The sequence below is a fragment of the Sceloporus occidentalis genome, unplaced genomic scaffold (assembly GCF_023333645.1).
Source record: "Sceloporus occidentalis isolate IW3139 unplaced genomic scaffold, rSceOcc1.0.p SCAF_162, whole genome shotgun sequence".
Lineage (NCBI taxonomy): Eukaryota > Metazoa > Chordata > Lepidosauria > Squamata > Phrynosomatidae > Sceloporus > Sceloporus occidentalis.
The window spans coordinates 176,042-196,059 of record NW_028317142.1 but is presented as its reverse complement, the minus strand read 5'-3'; the positions used below and the strand labels follow the sequence as shown (position 1 = coordinate 196,059).

Here is a 20,018-nt window from a genome sequence, read left to right as displayed (position 1 = left end):
GGAAGATTTAATCAGAGATGTCTGTAGAATATTTGACTACTGGGATGTACATAGCACACATGAGTACATTACACATTGATAGTGCCTAGCTTGACCTCAGTCTACACATACAGTGTATTTTATGGTTGGAGGCCATGTAGGCCTATAGTGTCCTTAATCAGCATCGGTGTTAGGACCGCCACTGTCTGTTAGCATGCGTGTCACGGTCATTATTTGTACCTTTCAGGAACATGTCGAAGGAGAGAACTGTGACCGCTGTAAGCCTGGGTTCTACAACCTGCAGGCACAAAACCCAGAAGGATGCACAGAATGCTTTTGCTTTGGTGTTTCTGGTGTCTGCGATGGACTCTTTTGGCATACTACTCAGGTGATTACAGATTTCTGTTAATTTTGCACCAAATTATGATAAGCACTATGCAGAATAATACATAATAATGACAAATAATAACAAGGTCGCAGAGGACCTCGCACTCTATCGTTTACAACATAAAGTATGTTCTGAATGTTATTGTTACCATCAAAAAGTGATTTGATTCTACTGCTACTGCAATACAACATTCCCGTCAAGTCACTGTGTAGTAGGAATGGACAACCATACCCACGAGCTTCTCCTGTGCTGGTGTTGTTTGATGCATAATTCATTTGGTGTTTGGGGGCGTCGTAGTGCATAGTGAACCAAGGGAACGGCAGCTTCCAAAAACATGTTGTGGTTTGATGAGAACTTCCTTTCTTAAAACTGTACTACAAAACAGTAATAGCGTTTTCAAGACTGTTAAGCAAATGGACAATAGCAGATGTGTTGTTTTTTCCAGCAACCTATCAGTGCATGTTGTTGTGTCACACAACCATTTCTAAGATCATTCAACAATACTAAGAATTTTTAATGGTGCACTTAACTACAACTGTTTTAGATTCAGTAGAGTAGTTGGAACAGCACCTTTAAACAATGGCAGATTATCCATTAGCCACACTTAGCATGTGACTAGGGGCCCCAAGATGTGGACAAGTAAGAGTTGCACTCTACACATAACGCGACCCTGCATTGGAATCTTGGTAGAGAGTGCGTGTCCATGTGCGTGCCTAGGGGCCCCTCAAAGTCATTTCCGTTAACCCATGTGTTAAAGAAGTAATATTTGTTTTGGATGGCAAGAGCTAAACTGGTGAGTGATATTATACAACTGGTGAGATAAATAAAACGTTATTTAAAGAGAATCAAACCTTATATTAGCTAGCGCTAGTATCGTGATGTGTCTTTAAATAATATCTAACTTAGCTTTGCAATTAAATCCTGTTTGTGTCTACAGAATCCACGTGTCATGCTTATCCAGGATTCATATTTATATAACCGTATGTATCTTTTTTCATGTTAAAGGTTTCCAATATTAATGGCTGGTACATAAGTGATTTACAAGGAACACGTATTCAACCCAATCAAGACCAGTTTGATGGCCCCCATCAAATAAGTATTAATCATACTGTAGCAAGAAATTCTTTGATATCTGCTTATTATTGGGAAGCTCCTTCAGCATATCTTGGAAATAAAGTAAGTTATTTTCACTTGTATTTCTGTGTCTGTGTATAAGGAAATTCTAGTAAAATACCATAACTATGTATTTTTATGCCATCTGCCGATATTGGGTCAATAAAGCCATTTGGAATCATTCATACATCAAGAAGGAGCATAGTTTAATACATAACCATAACGCTTTCAAACAATCTCAGTTGCAAGTTAGGATGGTGAGGTTTTTATGGTTTTATAAAAGACCATTCATCTCGGTACTGTAAGGTTGTAGCTAACGCAGGACATGTGTTTTACTTGCATATACTTGGAAATAGAGCAGTGTAAGTTCTCATTAAAATACTACACAGGTGGTTTTTTATGTATTCATGTCGGACTGGTTAAAGGAATTAGGACTCTCTCCATTTTAAATATTTTTAATAAAAATGTTAGGGTGTTTGTGGAATCTTCACCCCATTACCCGGGCAGATATACAGAGTTCTGTTTTAGATTAAAAACCATTGGATCTACATTTTTGAACTTACTCTCATCTTAGCCATTAGCCATACTTAAGTAACTGGCAGCCACCAACTGGACAGCAGAGCAACACAAAAAGGTTTCAATGGCGACATGCTTTATGTTTTTAAAATAGAATTAGAAAATTTGCTCATCACAGAAATCTTTGAATGCTGATGCATGGTTTTAATGTCACTTAGCCATTGACGGTGAGGCAGTCTGTCACCAGTGTAATAATAGAAAATTAATTTTTACCACTTAGTAGCCCCCCCCTTCATGTGCAATATTAAGGGATTGATTTAATAGAAGAGGGTGGTAGACAGGAGTAATGTGAGAACATTCTGCTTTATAGAAAGGGAATCTATCATTGCACAATTATTTTGGTTGAACAATGTTTTACAGACATCCTAATGGCTCCATACTCAAATTTACAGTCACATTTGGAACAACATGTATAGTTTTTGGTTTCAATGGATATTATCTGCATTTACTGTGTCTGTTTTTATTAAAACCAATATATCTTTTTTAAAATCCCAGCTAACATCCGTTGGCGGATACTTAAGGTACACAGCGTCTTATGATATTCCTGCGGACAGTGCAGACAGTGAAGTGATATCTGGCGTGGATGTCATTTTACAGGTAATACAATGTTTCATATATTCCACTAATGTCCAACATTTTTCCTCACAAATGATCTGGCCGCTTATACTCTTACTTATTAAAACACATAGATTTGCTGCATGTCAGTGTATCCTCTGTCCACAACTAAATAGCAACAACGACATCTATATATGAAGAGACAGCAGTTGAAATTCTGCATCCAAAAGTTAAAAAGCAGCGCTTTCCGAATCATTCTTCTCTCCACAATGTAGCCACTTTTTAAAGCACGTAACACATTTATTAAAATGGGTTACCTTTATGTTTTAGTAGTTCATCTACAATAACTTTCATGTTCTTGCAGGGTAATGGGCAGACTTTGGGATTAAAGGCCGACGGTGTCCTGCTGCAGCCTTATGAGGAGCATACAGCTGAGATAAAGCTCGTTCCTGAGAACTTCTTAGACTTCTATTCAAGGAGACCAGTGGACAGGGATAGGCTCATGACTGTCCTCGCAAATGTAAACCACCTTCAAATTAGGGCTAGCTACAACCTTGCCAAGAATACAATCTCCAGGTAAAAAATAGTCTTTAAATACTTTTATGTAGATCACAAACATCCTGTGTTCCTCAAAATGCCCATGAACCTTCAACGACTTCCTTCTTATTACCTCTTTCCAGCTTAATTCATATGATAGTAGAATGCCCCCATATGCATTTGCTACATTGTGGCGGGGGGGGGGGTTGTCTGTTCATTGATTTTAATGGGAGTGCTTTCCTGCCACTGGCTGCTTTAGCCAGCCAATCAGTGGCATGACCATTGCACCATAGAGGAGGAGGAAGGCAGCTACAGGGTTGCATCTTCTGCCTCATGTAAGTGCTTTATTTATTTTTGTTTTTGAAGAATACATATTAAAGTGCTTAAGTTTTCCATAACTGAACAACTACATATTTTAATCTCTCCATGGTGTTATTTTGTTGTAGTAAATGTGTCAATCTTATTACTGACGGATTTATTTAGCCTCTCTTATTATTTCACAGATTAAGCTCAGTCACCTTGGATATTGCACAACCAAATGTTATAGACCTCTTGCCAGCTGTTCAAGTGGAAAACTGTGAATGCCCTCCGGGTTACTCTGGTACATCTTGCGAGGTAACATAGCAGCTCTTACAAACATGATTTCTAGGCAATACTAATATCGAGATGCATTCTTTCTTTATTTTGTTCTGTTTTTTTTTAATTTTTTTTGCATGTCTCCATCCCTAAGCAGCCTTATACATAAAAAAAAATAAAAAGGCTTCATAGGAGGGAGAATGCATGGCTGTAAATGCGAGAGAGTAAGTGGAGATTGGTTAAAATAGGCAGAGGTGGGTGAAACAAGTCCTTGCTTTCCACACCACTCCTAAAACACATCGACACAGGCGAGTGCATGGTCAGTTCCATCGACCCAGTGGGAGTTGCAGCCAAGCCTCCATTTTATTTCTTTCCATTTTTGCCATTTAGTAATAAAGTATTTTCAAGAGGTTAAATACATTTACAGCATGCAGGTAGTAAAGGTGTATATATTATAACCAGAAATGACTATTTTCTAGTCTTGTCTCCCTGGTCATTATCGTGTGGGTGGAACCCTGTTTGGTGGCATCTGTGAACCCTGTGAATGCAACGGCCACGCGACTGAGTGTGACATCCATGGTGCATGTTATGTAAGTAATTTAACCGTCTACATCTACATGTACGAAAGAGAGAGAGAGAGAGAGAATTTTTTTCTTTACTGACGTAGTTATTTATGGCCCTTAGGACTGTCAGCACAATACCACAGGACATCATTGTGATCAGTGCATGCCAGGCTATTATGGAAACCCTTACCATGGAACACCTAATGACTGCCAACCATGCGCCTGTCCTCTGCTGATCTCCACTAACAAGTGAGCCTTCATTTAAATGATTCATGCCAATGTACTCTCTTTACCAAGCCAAGTCTGAACTGTTTATTTACATTTTTGGATGTAATATTTTGTTGTATAGTTTTTTTTATTTGATTATCTTGTGACTTGAGATACCAATGTAAAGCAAACAAAATGAGTTCTGTTTTACGTTGTATGTTATATTTCTTCTTATTCAGTTTCAGTCCAACATGTCACTTATCCATTGACGGTGAGGCAGTCTGTGACCAGTGTGCCCCTGGATACACCGGAACACGGTGTGAAAAGTAAGTCGTTATTTATCGTCTTTAATACACAATGAATAATATATAAGTATTGTGTAAAGGGGCACTTAGGACTTTATACAAATGTCAAGTTCAAACGGTTATGTACAGACAAACACATAGTAAATACATCGCATGGATTGCACAGCTGTACTCTGATTGGATTATTTGGAAATTGAGAATTTCCTGAGCAATACAATCCAGAATGGCTGTGTTTCATAACTTAAACATGCATATTTGAACTACATTTTATATAAGCGGAACCATTCTTTCAACTTCTTTATGGACTTACAGCATTGCAGAATTTACTTTACATTGTGGAATATGATGGTTTTAGTGAATTTAAATGTATGATAATAGCAGTGACTTGGTTGATTTCTTTTTTACTCTGTTATTAACTGTGTTTGAAAGAGTACGTTTTGTTAATACTAAATACTTCCTATGTTCTAGATGTGCAAATGGTTACTATGGCAGTCCCTCTGTTCCCGGAGGATCGTGCGTCCCTTGTGATTGCAATGGGAACATAGACCCTTTTGAGGTTGGCCATTGTAATGCAGTGACAGGAGAATGCCTCAAATGCACAGACAACACAGCGGGACGGCACTGTGAACGATGTGCCGATGGCTTCTATGGGGATGCAATCTTAGCGAAAAACTGCACTGGTAAGAAACATTTACATGCTACTTGGATCTTATTCTTTTAAATAATACAGCGCTCTAACCTTCGTTGCCATAACATTACCATTCTTTCCTAATTGAGGAATAGATGTATTTTTTAGTGGATTAAATGCAGAGGCATATATAGGGTATGGCAGCCATGGCACGTGCCATGGGCGCCATCTCAAGGGGGGCGCCGGTGAGCGGCTTTTAAATGCCGCTCACCGGCATTTTTTATTTATTTTTTGATGCGGAGGAGAGAGAGGGGCGCCTAGCAACCGCTCGGCGCCCCTCATTCTCCTACACGAGCCCTCTACCCCCATCCCGGTGCCGGCATTTCATGCAGAGCGCCGCAGTTGCTAGGCGCCCCTCTATCTCCTCCGCATCAGTGTTTAAAAGCCGCTCGCTGGTGCCCGCTGCTTCACTGCTGGGCGCCGAAATATGACGTCATATTACGGCGCTCAGCAGTGAAGCAGCGGGCACCAGCGAGCGGTGCAGGAAGACAGCAACATCGTGCTCCCGTCGCTGGACTTCAAGGTGAGAGAGAGGAGAGAGGATAGAGGAGAGAGGGGAGAGGGGCGAGGGGAGAGGGGAGAGGTTACAAAGTGATAAGGAAGGAAGGGAGGGGGTTAAAAAGTGATGAGGGAGGGAGGGAGTTAAAAAGTGATAAGGAAGGGAGGGGGTTAAAAAGTGATAAGGAAGGGAGGGAGGGAGGCAGGGAGGGGGTTAAAAAGTGATAAGGGAGGGGGTTAAAAAGTGAAAAGGGAGGGAGGGAGGGAGGGAGTTAAAAAGTGATAAGGAAGGGAGGGGGTTAAAAAGTGATAAGGGAGGGAGGGAGGGAGTTAAAAAGTGATAAGGAAGGGAGGGGGTTAAAAAGTGATAAGGAAGGGAGGGGGTTAAAAAGTGATAAGGGAGGGAGGCAGGGAGGGGGTTAAAAAGTGATAAGGGAGGGAGGGAGTTAAAAAGTGATAAGGGAGGGAGGGAGTTAAAAAGTGATAAGGAAGGGAGGGAGTTAAAAAGTGATAAGGAAGGGAGGGAGGGAGTTAAAAAGTGATAAGGAAGGAAGGGAGGGGGTGGGTTAAAAAGTGATAGGGAAGGAAGGGAGGGGGTGGGTTAAAAAGTGATGAGGGAGGGAGGGGGTTAAAAAGTGATAAGGGAGGGGGGGTAGATATAAGTAAAGAGTGTGCATTAATGTGTGGATGCATTGAGTGAATGAGAGAGAGCATGAGTTAATGTGTGGATGAGTTGTCTGAATGAGGGCAAGCATGAGTTAATATGTGAATGTATTGTCTGAATGAGGGAGAGCATGAGTTAATGTGTGGATGCATTGAGTGAATGAGGGAGAGCATGAGTTAATGTGTGGATGAGTTCTCTGAATTAAAGTGTGAATTAGTGAGTGACTGTAAAAGTGTTTGTGTATCATAGATGTATAATTGTGGAAGGGCAAAGATGGCACTAGCAGGAGGTTTGAGCCTTGGGGACCGAGATGGCACAGGCAGGGTGTATATGGGACAAAGATGGCACTGGCCGGACTTTTTGGGGACAAAGTTGACTTGTGGTGGGCTATTTGGGGACAAAGATGGCAAATCTTATGTGTGTAATCTGGGTGCTGGCCAGGTTCTATGTCGGCAGTGTGGACGCCAGGGCTGGCTTTGCGGTGTGCAACCTGTGATCTATGCCTGTAATTTAGGGGGTTTTAAATATACCTTTAATGCCGTGGTTTTTATGTGAATTCCAATTGATCTTTACCTGCAAAGCTGGGTTTTTGTGTTATTCTGTAGATCCATATCTGCTATGCTATGTTTCCATACATTATTTATGTGTACCTGCAAATACAGGGTTAATATGTCTTATTCAGTTGATCTATACCTGCGATGCTACGTTTCATATATTATTATTGTATACCTGCAAATACAGGACTTGTATGTCTGATTCTGTTTATTTGATATATACCTTCAGTGCTGAGATCACAAGTGAATTTCAATTGATCTGGGTTTGCGTGTTGATCTATACCCGCTATCGGCAGCAGGGACTAATATATATATATATATATATATATATATATATATCTATATATATATAGGCAGCAGGGGCTAGTAAATGGGTTTTTATTTGGACAGGGGCGCAATTTCAGTGCTTGCCATAGGCGCTATTTTCAGTAGATACGCCTCTGATTAAATGTCTTCTCTGATAGATCAGTGATACGCCGGTAAAACTTTCTAAACAACCTGACGCTGAGAGGCTTGTGTGTAATAACCATCTGTTTTTTTTTTTTTATTTTGCACCAGAATCGGTCATTCTCAATAACCTCCCTAATAGCTGTTAGGCAAAATGTATGTGCTCACCAGCTGTGTTGCCCGGATTGTTAAAAACGGCTATTGTACTTCGTGTATTTCATGTAAATGTAATACCATGAGATATTACTTCGGGCCTTTTATTTCTTTTTTTAAATAGTAAAAAATGATCCCACGCATACAGTACTGATTGTTTTAGTATGTCCCGTCCTGAGCAAACCAGTATCTAATTTATTTTATGGGTACATCAAAAATATAAAAGTAATGCTTTAGCAAATATGATTTTGGAGTGTGAAAATCTCTTGTTCCTGAATGGGTTAAAAACGTCACACAAACCCCAAATAAATATTTATAAATCTATTAAATGTTTTTTTTTTTTTTTAAATATAAATACTGCACCAACATATAACAATGTTCGAGGGGGATACCTGTGGCATTTGCGCTTCACTTTTTTCTCTCCAAATCAATTTATTCTGTCAAAATAGGTTTTCAGCTGCTGTATCAGCTTCTAGCTTTTCGTTTGTGCCTTTGTTATTGCGTTAGCCAGATAGCCCCGCCCACTCGATTGTGAATGGCTGATTCCATGCATATATTAACTCCCGTTTGACTTGACTGTGCAGCCGAGCAAATACTTTAGAAGTATAGCTAAGATAAACATAAAAATGCAAAGTAATCATACTAATAAATTAAGTACCCATAGGAGATTTTAATATGACAAAACAAAAAAAGTTTAAGCACTCGCCATAACTTAAGTACGGCAGCATTTCACGTGTCATAAATACCGCTGCGGTTTACTGTACATATTGTGTTGGTGGGTATGAGCCCCTGATTCAGGACGGAGTCACCTTCTTTGTAGTAAGGAGGCAGTATTCTCCCGTGGGCCCACCAACACAGATCCGGTTAAGAAAACGGGCAGTCTCCGTTGGTGTCACAAATGTGGCGTTTACTTGACTAGATTTTTCTTTTTTGTGCCTTTTATTTCTTAGACATGGGCCTCTAAGCTGGCACATTTCCCGTTGATTAATCCCTATAGCTGTATGCACGTTATGTCTTCGGATAGTTGAATGAAGGCATCTAGTTTATTGTGGAATTTCCCTTCTTTTTTCCCTTAAACATCTGCTGTTTTTTTTTTTCTGGCAGACTAAGCTTTTGAATGCAAACAAATGCATTATTCACTATGTATCATATTTATTTTTTTAAATGTGTATATTTGCTAATTTAAAAAAGTTGACCATTATTTACGTCTATTTTTTTCCTTTTCTTTTTTTAAGCTTGCCAATGCCATCCTGAAAGCTCTGTTTCAGGCATTTGTCACCACGAGACTGGCATATGTGAATGTAAACCAAATGTGTTTGGAAAAAGATGTGATCAGTGCGTGGTAAGAAACAATAAAACCGGTTATTCTTAAAGTGCATGTATAATGTAAAAAGAATAAGATCAGGGCAATTAAATATAGTTGATTTTATAACAGATACAAAGATAGATAACATAACAGTATTCTCCTGTGGACTCACCAACACGGATCCGGTTAAGCAAACGGCACTTCTATAGGGCCATTAACACGCACTCTAGGAATTAAATACATTTTCATGGAAAGTGAGTGACTTTATGGTTTATTCCCACAGCATGGATTCTACGGTTTGACGTCTGGCATTGGATGTCTCCCCTGTGATTGTAACGAGTCAGGCTCCGTTTCAGATGCGTGTAATGATGCCGGGCAGTGCACCTGCGTACCTGGAGTAGCTGGACTCAAGTGTGATGTTTGTGCCCATGGATTTTATGCAAACCAGGATGGCGGCTGCACTCGTAGGTTTTGCACAGTGTTGATTAGTTATGTTTTGGAGCTGATGCATAGCTATATTCAATTCTATGATTGCATGCCCCCCAGCTGTCCCGATTCAGGCGGGACAGTCCCGATTTGGGGTCTCTGTCCCGGGAAGCCAGCGGCCGGAGGGGGCTTTCAATCCTGTTCGCAGCCGCTCAGCGGCTGTTTTCAATGTTGGCCGGCAGATCAACATTGAAAACAGCCGCTGAGCGGCTGCAAACGGGATTGAAAGCCTTTTCCGGCCGCCGGCGTCTAATGAAAATAAAGGGGCTGACGTGCACCCACCCCACCTTTTAAAACGTGGGACGAAGTGCTGAGGCACGGCCATTGGGTAGCTCGGTGCGTGCACGCCAGCCCATTTAATGTAATGAACGCTGCCCCCACCAGACACCGGGAAGCAGTGGTAAGTCGGGGGGGCTTAGTGTTATTAGGGGAGCATAAGGCTTTTCTGGAGCCAGAGTGCCCCATAAAAATGTCTGTTAACCCCCTTTATGCCACTCTGCCTGCAGAAATACCTTTAACCCCCTATATGCCACTCTGCCTCCAGAAATGCCTTTTAACCCCCTATATGCCACTCTGCCTCCAGAGTGGCTTATAGGGGTATAAGGCATTTCTGGAGGCAGTGTGGCATATAGGGGGTATAAGGCATTTCTGGAGGCAGAGTGCCATATAGGGGGGTATAAGGCATATAGGGGGTTAAAAGGCATATCATGGGGCAGAGCGGCATATAGGAGGGTATAAGGCATATCAGGAAGGCAGAGTGTCATATAGGGGGTATAATGCATTTCTGGGGGCAGCTGTGCATAACTGGGGGGGTTGGCAAATAAAAGGAAATTTCTTAATAAATATGAAACAATTGTTTACGTTATTAACAAAGAAATAAAAGTTTCTTACAAGAATATCGTGAAGAATAATGTCATCAATTTTTGCAGTATCAAATGTTTTGATTCCAAAAATCAATGGAGGGAGGATAACATTAGCCTTTTTTAATTTAAAAAAAAAATTCTGCTGCTGTGCACTACTCTTCCAATGATGCTCAGCCAGCATTATGGTGGACACCTGGCTGGATGGCTGAGAATCATAGGAATTGTAGTTCACAGCTAGCATCTGCAGCTTTACTGTTGCTGCACTTCCCATGACGCTCAGCCAGCATCATGGAAGTAGTATGTCTGGCTGAGCCTTATGGGAATTCAATTCAATGTGTTGGTTATTTTTAATATGCATGACTGTGCTGACAAAAATAAAGTGTGTTTTAAGTGGTGATGCAATTGCTTGTATCGGAGAGTTTTTTTTTTTAAAAAAAAGTGTCCCCCTTTCACATTTTGCAATTTTCCAACATTGTTGTGTTACGTTTTCCTTCCCAGCTTGTGACTGTGCACACACCCAGAATAACTGTGATCCTGAGTCTGGAGAGTGCATCTGCCCTCCTCATACGCATGGACCCAAGTGTGAATTCTGTGACACCAACTACTGGGGTCATGATCCAGAACTTGGATGTCTGGTAAGAGACCTCTAGAATTATCAAAGCCTGTGCCGGATAACCATGTGACCAACAACCTAGTTGGTCTGGCGGGGATATCTGCCAACAGGATCATATTAATGCTGCAAATGTCAAGATGTCATGTATTTGTGTGATTTCAGGAATGTAACTGTAGCAAAGATGGGTCCAACAGCCTCCAGTGTGACCTTTCAACTGGCCAGTGCCATTGCAGAAAGGAATTTGGTGGACAGACCTGCAGCGCCTGCCTGTTTGGATATAGGAAATATCCCGAGTGCGTTTCTTGTGACTGTGATCCCGAAGGCACGCAGTCTGCATGGTGTGATGATGAACGGAAGGTGTGCAGCAGCGTGGAAGAGACCGGCCAATGTGCTTGTAAGGTAAATAAACCCTGTTCTCTGTATTACTCCAACACGTGTTTTATAACGTAACTTGATAAAAAAAATATAACATGGTATAATACATTGTATAGCTTCAAACATCCTTGGGAAAACAATGTTCTGTGTAAAACCAATGCATTTTTTCTGCGTGCAGTTTGTCGCATACTGTACATTATTTTGCAGTTTTTAGTAACAAACCCAGACTCCTTCTCCCCTGTCTGTACCGAGAGCACATGTCCTGCAGCCTGCACTGCTCCCATTGAAGCCAATTCAGCCTAGAATCCATTGAATTTTTGTATTAAACATTAGAGAAAATGTTAGCCCTTAAAGTAGGCTTTTGAATGTTTTTTTGGCCTCCACAAGATTTAGCCACTGTTTTTTGGAATAGATTGTGATTCAACCAAATTCAATCAATCACATTGGGAATGTGTATTTTAAGGTACAATGGGCCATTTTTGTCAAATAACTCTCTGGTTGCGTTAGCAAACTTTTATTTTGACATAGATACCGTAGAATCCACAGTGCAAAGGTGCACAGATGATTTATGATTAATTATCTATTATGCTATTCATGAATGCAACTCCACTGACAGTATGATAAGGAATCGAGGTGATTGTCTAGTATTTTGGGCTTAAGTAACAGAGCTAGAACACATTATACAAATGGCTAATCTGCAAAATGTGTAAAATGATGTGTACTTTTGTCCTTTTAAAAACATGATTTTATACACCTGCTTTGTTGCAGGACAATGTGGTTGGAAGTTATTGCAACGAGTGTAAGGCTGGCACTTTTGCTCTTCATGCTGAGAATCCACTGGGCTGTTCCCTCTGTTTCTGTTCTGGAGTATCCCAGCTTTGTGCCGAAATGGAAGGCTATGTCCGCATACCTGTAAGTCACTGATATTTGTATTTATTGTCCTGTATCCCATTACCAAGTATACATTATATTCTAATTTAAAGTTTTAAAATTAGCATTGCTGTCAAAGGTAAAGGAGTTCTCTGCATATGATCCAATACAAATGTAATCTTTTACAGGCAAAATACAAAACAAAAAAGATCAGTTCTTGTTTTTTTTGATGCAGTGCTATATGTAATGTTTTTAAATATTTGTATTTAGATTTCCTTGGTCCCGGATAATTCTCTGCTCCGCGTGGTTTCTCCAAGTAACCTCCAGGGAACTACAGACGGGGTATTCTCAGAGGCGGTTGACATTTTATTGGACGCAACAGTGGTGCAGCAACGTCTGAATTCGGAAAAATTCTACTGGCGATTACCACAACAGTTTTTAGATAATAAGGTAAGAACAGTAGTTAATATTTAACTTGATACGTGTAAAATGGTCATATTAATGTGATATCTGTGGCCTTGCCTTGATGGCGGGTGGGGCTAGTCACATATAGAGGCGGGGTTGGTCTTGTATAGGGGCCTGCTAGAAGGGAAGTCAAAGCAAAGTGGGTAGGAGAAAACAGGAAGTGGGTGGAGATTGGATATAGCCAAGTCCCGCCCCCTGCCAAGCAAAAATAAAGACTGGAAGACCCGAGGAAGCGGGGCTTTACCCGGAGAATCCTGGTCAACCCAGAGAATTCCAAGATATGAATATAACATAAAAATTTATTGTTGAGCCGTAAAGGTCTAATGTTTGCGGTTGCATTAACAGTCATTCTTTTTATTTTGTCTGGCAATGTAAACCATGTTTTACACTTTTATCTTCTATTTATCTGGCCACAGATTTTGGCCTACGGTGGAATGCTGTCATATGTCATTACTTATTATGCTCTGGGAGATTCTGGTTCCTCTGATTTTGAGCCCCAGATTTTAATGAAAGGTGGGAGCGCCAGCAAACTGATTATATCTATGTACACCCCTGCTCCTGGAAACGCGGTGAGAACGGAGATTCAAGCCAGCATGACAGAGGTAAGTACTGTATATAAGTAATAGCCTGGCTTCTCAGCAGCTGCTCAGGTTCTCCACAGTTAAAACCAACTGGGCAAAGTAGAACTGAGCCACCTCAAACCAACATATGTATTGCTTAGTAACCAACTCATAATGCTGCTAAGGATTAAGGATCTTAGTTGGATGTTCAGTGCCCAGGTACAGACTTTTGGAACATTGTCTCTGATACTTTAGACATTATTATTCTAAAGAGTAGGACTTGCAAAATGTGAGCAATCCAATGGTCTATGCTGTGATCACAAAACTTATCTGGAACTGTGTTGTTATTTAATCCAATGTAATGGTTACCATTTAACGTTACTGAATGTTTCCTTTATTTGTTTGTCATTTGCAGAATAACTGGAGGTATTTTGATTCTGAGCAGACTGTAACAAGATCAGATTTCATGTATGTTTTAAACAACATTGATTACATTCTAATCAAAGCATCGTATGGATATGGATTACAACAAAGCAGGTAAAGATTTAGTAAATTATGTACATAAATCACAGTCTCGTTATACTTATGTGCTTGTAAAACATCAGGTCATCAGTTAATGTGTTCATTCTGTGTTAAATTCCTATTATTTTCCTCTTTTTTTGAACATTCCTAGGATCTCTAATATATCAATGGAGATTGCGGTGGAGGCATCAGACATGCATTCTGGCCGAGAAGCTGCTCATCTCATTGAGGTCTGCGAGTGCCCCCTTGGTTATAGAGGACTTTCATGTCAGGTAAATTGCATTTCCAAAAAGTAGAATTTTATTCTGCCGTTTCAAAAACAATGGATTTACCCTTTTTCACGCCATATTTTTCTTTCTTTAGGAGTGTGCACCTGGATACTATAGAGAGAAGCTCTCAGAAATCAGTATCTTAGGGTTACGTTTCCAAAACCCTCCCTGTGTCCCCTGTCAGTGCAGCAATCACAGCGAGATCTGTGATCCGGATACTGGCAGATGCATGGTATGTAACATTATACAGGATCTCAAAGCAGCCAGATATATTACATTTCAGTCTCATTTATGATAATGCATTCTACATTGTAATTACATTAATAACTAACATTAAAATAATGTTTGAATAAAATTAGGGTGAAAACTTGTCAATTTTAGGGTCCTTGAGAGATAATATATTTTCAGTATTTACATCGTATTTATATATTATTTCATATCTTAATATTGCCTCACATTGAAGGGGTCAGTCAACATTTACAATTGAAACAATCTTAAGTAAATATTTTCATTTATTCAAGTCTTACCTATGTTATATGTAAGTAAAATGGGGGTATTTTGTATGATTTTAAATGTATGTGCAAAACTGTAACTCTAGACCATCTAGATAATATTTCTCCATGTGTGGTTATGTCTGTTTGAGCATTTACATATTAGTTTATATGATAGTAGAACACGCCAGATGAATGTTGAAAGGTGAATGTTATTGCATGTAATACCCACTGGCGTTGTACAATTTTATTCTACGACTCCCCCACCAGAGAGTTGGTTAATATTTTAATAATTTGCAATAATTTACTGTATAATCCTAATTTCCCATTCAATAAAAATAGATACAGCCATTAGTGGGCCAACATGTTAATAAAATACCATAACTTTTCAAAATCCCATAGGCCCCTTCTTTGGAGGTCCTTTCTTCTTTTGGATACTAAAAGACAACACAAACTTAGATTTAACTCTCTTTCCTTCGGGAACAGCTAATATTTAGCTATGCTCACATGTCTAACACAGCATAGTGAACAAAATAAAAAAAGAACAAAAATTCAATCTCCAAGTGCAAAAAAGTGTCTTTCATAAAAACATATGCCTTATAGCAATAGATAACATGCATCGACCAGTCTAAAAACCATACTGTCAGATTTCACCAATTTCCCTGATCATTACCTGAAAGTGGGTACATTGTTAAAGAACCTCCTTGCTGCAGTATTAAGTGAAGGATTAGCGTATTACCAGTTATAGGCAATGCTGATTGTTGGTTTGCTGTCATGTTGCAGGACTGCCAAGATAATACAGCTGGTGACCACTGCCATCTATGTGCTCCTGGCTACTATGGGAAAGTAACTGGGTCAATTGCAGATTGCTCATTGTGTGCTTGTCCCAAGGGCAACAGCCAGAGGTAATTTTACATCTAAACACCTATTTTATGTTGAAATGCGTGTACAGTCTTCTTCCTTGTCTGCCATTACTCCACAAATCAGATATTTATGTTTTAATATTGCTTTTTTAGAATCTTTTCTGATGGGGTCAGTTTCTAGTCCTCTTAGCATTAATGCTGGAATCAACATGATTTGGCATCATAAACCGCAATTATATTGTTGAGAAAAAACCATAAGAAGGCATCTTGAAGCATCTGCAAATGAGCCAAAAATATATGGTTAACATCAATGTCCTACTTAGATGCTTTCGTGAAAATGGGGTACTAAGTTGTACAGTGGAATGCTTTTAATATGTAATGAAGGTATTTTCTCTCAAACGAAATCTCTAGTATGTCAGTATTTTTATGTAAAATTAACACTCCAGTATACTAGTTCAAGTGTCTGAATGACTACCTTTACGGTGGTATAGATCTGTCTGACCACTCCACCTCTGCATATAGAAAGATGATGTCTGCGTATGACACCATATTCTGGCACTAAATATTCAGTTGCACACGGAAGCATGACTGAGAAGTTCAGACTTCTTCCTTCTCCCAAAATAGTGTGCTGTGTTGAGTAGATTGATCTCTTAAACCTCCTAGCTGGGGCTCAATAGGCTGGCATTCTTCTGAGGTCTCCTGTCCTTGGAAGCTGATTGGGTAATATAGCTCTGATTACATGCTGTATTAGCAAATTAGAGAAATTAAGTATAAAAATGTAAATGTAGAGAAATAAAATCTGCTCTATTATAATTGTTAAACATTTTAAACTCCCTTTTCCTGTTTATGATCCTAGTTTTAGCCCCACGTGCGTCCTAGAAGGCATTAATGATTTCCGTTGTGATGCCTGTCTACCTGGATATGAAGGGCGATACTGTGAAAGGTAAGGACGATATGTGCTATTGAATTATTGGAAGGAATCCAGCATAAACAAAGTGAGTTTTAAAAGAGAGTATTACAGTCAGCTTTTACTCATAGTTAAAAGTGATATCTTTTTGGGGGGGGGCGAACATTGAAAACAACAAAGAAGACATACTTTTCTGTGTTGGCCCAATAGCTTATATCATCTTCTGCAAAGGCCCTGTCTTCTTTTGGACCAACACCATATCAATGTTCCTAAAGTTTGGGGCGAGCACTAAACTCAATGGCTCCTGTAAATGCTATTATCACCGAAGCCTATGAAACAAGCCAGGTTGTCAGTGTTAGCCAAGCTGTTGGGCTTCACAGAAACACTGGAAAAGTTGGACCAGTTCAGTTATTTAAAAGACTCTGAAATAAGAACTTGACATTTTCTTTAGCAATAGCTACTTATGATGCAAAGGCGTTATGGTGCAAACATAAAGTATTTAATAATGTATTCTGTATATGTTTTGTAACATGTAGGTGTTCTCTTGGCTACTACGGAAATCCAAATGAGCCTGATGGCTTCTGCCAGAAATGTGACTGCAACCCAAGCGGTTCATTGAATAATGAATGTGATCGGCTAACCGGCCAGTGCATTTGCAAAAAAGGAGTAACTGGCCGTCTTTGTGATACTTGTGAATTAAGGCACATTCTTTTGGAAGAAGAATGTATATGTAAGTAACACACATCAGTACACTCTGTACTGTGCATATAACCTAGCTATTTTGTTAGTGGAAGAAAGGGACCTTTGACATAGGTATATAGAGTTGGGTGCACGGGGAATGACGCTGTGATAAGAGCAACTTATAAGTCAAAAGAGCCAGATCACACACACACAGTCGAAAAAGTTTAATAATGCAAGGAAAGTGATGGATCAGAGGCACGAACAGGTACATTTCGGTACAATGGCCAATCTAAGCCAAAAATTAGGCGGTCACCCTTGCCACTAGTGGTGCACCTAATAAATCGCACTTCATGTGACCCAAACATAATAAGATATGACACCGTTGAATATGTTTTATTTCATATTATAGTTGGATACAGGTAAAGAGTGTCCACGTTATTTAATGCTGTTTAACGATTCCTTCGCCAACTCTTACTAGATGCTTCATGCTCATTGTGTGGGATAACGTTATTAATGTGAGACGTTCAGGGAAACTTACCCGAGCCTGAAACGGTAAAGTAAAGGGTTTTTCAGAACCTGTTGAGTCTATTATTGTAGGATCCATGCAACACTTCTTAATAGATATATCTTAACATCACTTCTTCAGTGCACCTTAATAAAATGATCTAATACTACTGGGGTATAAAGTACTTCAGCGGTTACCTGCCTGTCCATGGCTTTGACCATTTATTTATTCTTTTATTTCCAGCTTGTGATGATGATTGCACAGGAACCTTACTTGATGATTTGGATAGTATGCACCAGGCCATCTTCTCTTTTAATATGACCGGTATTGGTAGACCACCTCATCAAACTCTATTCAACTTGGAAAATGTGACAAAGCACTTTAAGGTATCCTACTCAAAAAGTATAATACATATTTCAACCAGTGGTATTTGATTAGGTATTTATCTATCTGTCGCTTGCTTTCATCCTGTTTCATCCATCCATCTGTAATATAGACTTGTAAGAAAGTTATACTTTACTGTAAGAGTGGTAGATAAGTGGAACAGCCTCCCAGAAGAAATGGTAGATATATGTAGAATGTGGGTCTAGTTTAATTTTAATCAACAACATTAGATTGCAAATGAAATATTATAACATAGGCAGCTTCGTGAATAAGAATGTGTTTTAATAAATATTATGTTACTTTAAGTTTCCCTCCATCCCTCCGTACAAATAATGTAGTTGCTCTCTGTAGACACGTCATGGCCGAAACTGTCCAGATCGGGGAAACTGGATAAAATCTAATAAAGGATATTTATGATCTTGAAACTGTTCAAATTGGATCTGTAGATGAAGTTGCTGCTCTCTCCATAATTTAATCAGGTCCCGGCTTAGAGCATGATGTTCGCTAATTACCAGAGGCAATTATATGCAAATATATTTTTAATACATATTTAATTATGCCTTAAAAGCCAAAAATGATGGTTGATAGGAGATTAAGATACAACAAACATTGAGGTTCATGGAAAGGGCTCACAGGATTTATTGAAAGCTTATGAGCACATAGCTGAAACGCAACAGCTCTTAAAGACTAAATCAACAGCAATCACTTTATTTTGAGGTCTGCCAGAAAAAAACAAATACAAAGTGTTGAAAGTCACACATTAAATAAACTGAAAGTAAATGGCATCTATCTATCTATCTATCTATCTATCTATCTAGTTTATATTATCTATCTATCTATCTATCTATCTATCTATAACATACCCTGTTCTTTGGCCATTTATACATTTCTGCATGTTTTAGGCTTGTATCTCTAGATTGTAAATTTGTTTGAGCAGGGCCCTCCTCACCTGTTGTCTCTTTTAGTCAATTTGTTATATTGCATACTACTTGTTATGTCCTGTCTACCCATTGTACAGCGCTACGGAATTTGATGGCGCTATATAAAACAATAATTATAATAATAATAGTGTCTCCATGCATGTTCAGGCTGGAGAAGTACAGATTTGATTTGTATTCCTGTCCAAGGTCCATGAGCATTTTTATGGCATCTCTGGAATCTCTTAATTTTTCTCAGTCAGGTTAATGTCATCATTACATTTATTTCATATGTACATACGGTATATTCCATCTGTTAGGTATATTCCCAAGTAAAGTTTCCATTATTTTTATCGAGGTTTATGCAAGTCAAATGTGTAGATTTAAGTCATGTTTCTCAATATTCTCAATAACTAGACACATTTGGATTGTTTTTCAGGAGTCTATGCCAATAAGAGTCGGTCCAATAATATCACTGGACAAGACAATGGCGCAGCTCAGTTCTTTGTCTAAAGACACCCTCCAACTTGAGCAGCACGTGAGTACACACCATAATCTGCAGATTGATTTTCCTACAGTGCCTCTTTTAGTAAGATCGCCATAATATGAAGTTTGCTTTGTTATACCTTGGACAGTTTGAATTCTATTTAAGTCTATTTCTTAATGTAAAATCTAGTAAAGCAAATATTAAAAAGTAGACCTCATATGTGTCCAGTAAGGTCAATACATATAGTTCTACAAAAACGCAATTGCCCCCAATTTCTATTTTTGCATATTTGTCGCCCCTTATTTTTTTTGTTTTTTTTTTTTGATCCTCCAAATAATTTTAATATTAGGCAAAGATAACCCGAGTAAACATAAAGTTCAGTTCTTAAATGATCTTTTCATTTGTAGAAGGAAAAAAAATCTGACCCTTGCCCCCTTAGTTACTAAATCAATTAACCAAATATAATAGATAATTGGGTTTAATTTCACTAGACACACACAGACATAATTACAATAAATACCTTTTCAGAGCACTGTAGTATCTTTTTTTTTTTCGCTTTATGAAATTCTTATATCTATCCTGCGACATCAATTGAAATTAGGTTAATTATGTAAAATATTTTATTACATACAGGTGCTTTGGAGCTTTTAA

General features: G+C 39.0%; 1 pseudogene; it reads left to right on the top strand.

Moving 5' to 3' along the window:
* Positions 1 to 20,018, top strand: part of LOC149279538 (laminin subunit alpha-1-like) — a 59,559-nt pseudogene that overhangs the window by 11,841 nt on the left and 27,700 nt on the right.